At 46.6% G+C, this 1,561-nt stretch overlaps 1 non-coding gene across 1 annotated transcript; it reads left to right on the top strand.

Annotated features, from left to right (window-relative positions):
* Nucleotides 1-223: 223 nt before the first annotated feature.
* Nucleotides 224-294, top strand: TRNAG-GCC. Its single transcript has one exon. It is a non-coding gene; the product is annotated as a tRNA-Gly (tRNA).
* The last annotated feature ends 1,267 nt before the right edge of the window (nt 295-1,561 follow it).

Here is a 1,561-nt window from a genome sequence, read left to right as displayed (position 1 = left end):
CTGCTGTGTGACCTTGGACAAGTCACTTAACTTCTCTGAGCCTCAGTTACCTCATCTGTAAAATGGGGATTAAGATTGTGAGCCCCACATGGGACAACCTGATCACCTTGTATCCCCCCCCAGTGCTTAGAACAGTGCTTTGCACATAGTAAGCGCTTAACAAATGCCATTGTTATTATTAGAACTCACAACCTCTGACTCCTATGCCCGGGCTCTTATGTGAGCATTGGTAGTTCAGTGGTAGAATTCTCGCCTGCCACACGGGAGGTCCGGGTTCGATTCCCGGCCAATGCAACCGATGTTTTGGAGAAGCAGCGTGGCTCAGTGGAAAGAGCCCGGGCTTTGGAGTCAGAGGTCATGGGTTCAAACCCCGGCTCCGCCAATTGTCAGCTGTGCGACTTCGGGCATGTCACTTCACTTCTCTGGGCCTCAGTTCCCTCATCTGTAAAATGGGGAGTAAGACTGTGAGCCCCCCCATGGGACAACCTGATCACCTTGTAACCTCCCCAGCGCTTAGAACAGTGCTTTGCACATAGTAAGCGCTTAATAAATGCCATTATTATTATTATTATTATTTCCACGAAGTCACGCTGTATTGTACTTTCCCAAGCACTTAATACAGTGCTCTGCACACAGTAAGCCCTCGATCGAATGAACGAATGGATGAAAAATATTGCCCACAATCGCCTTAATGGAGGCTTGTGAAGGTTGTGTCACTCAAGATAAATTACCAGAGAATAGAGGCCAAAACAGGATCCATCTGTTCTGCCTTAGAGTGCCAGCCTCCAGACAGGGTATCAGTTCTGCATGAAAGTTCCAACTCCTCGGCTCAACCTGGTCTCCCTGCCAATGTGGAAAGACAAGGAACAATCCTGGGACCCTACTATGAGGGGGCTAGAGGGAAGGAGAAATGTTGAGAGCTTATCTTGCCTTATTAGTGGTTAAACTGACAACAGAAGTTATGTCAATACCGCCAAGCCTGAGAATGTTGTTTTTTTTTTTTTTTTAAAAAAAAAAAAGCACACCCTTGTGTTCTCAGCAAAGTGCTGGAGAGGATAAAGGGGAAAGACTCCAGTGCTCAAGAGCAACCCCAGTTCTCCCTCAGGCAATCAAGGTGGAGAACAGAATGTTGTGTAAATAAGGAACAGAGGACTACACCCTGTTCATGCAAGAAAATTCCAAGAATAATTAAACCCAACTGTGGTCTAAAGTACAAACAGAATCGACAGTTGCCTTTGCCATGTGGGTCTTCAGATACATGCAGCATTTATTATGCGAGTAGACCGTGACAATTAGTGGGAAGACCCTCAGCGGGAGGTTTGGAGACCCCAGAGGTTTTTTACCCACTAACTCAGCTGCTGACCTCGGCCGACTTTTCTTTGCCTTTGCTTCCTTGGCCATATCGTAATAATAATGATGGCATTTATTAAGGGCTTACTATATGCAAAGCACTGTTCTAAGTGCTGGGGAGGTTACAAGGTGATCAGGTTGTCCCACAGGGGGGCTCACAGTCCTCATCCCCATTTTACAGATGAGGTAACTGAGGCCCAGAGAAGTTAAG

The sequence above is a fragment of the Tachyglossus aculeatus genome, chromosome 4 (genome assembly GCF_015852505.1).
Source record: "Tachyglossus aculeatus isolate mTacAcu1 chromosome 4, mTacAcu1.pri, whole genome shotgun sequence".
NCBI lineage: Eukaryota > Metazoa > Chordata > Mammalia > Monotremata > Tachyglossidae > Tachyglossus > Tachyglossus aculeatus.
The sequence above is the reverse complement of the archived record's forward strand: the minus strand, read 5'-3'. Positions and strand labels throughout refer to the sequence as shown.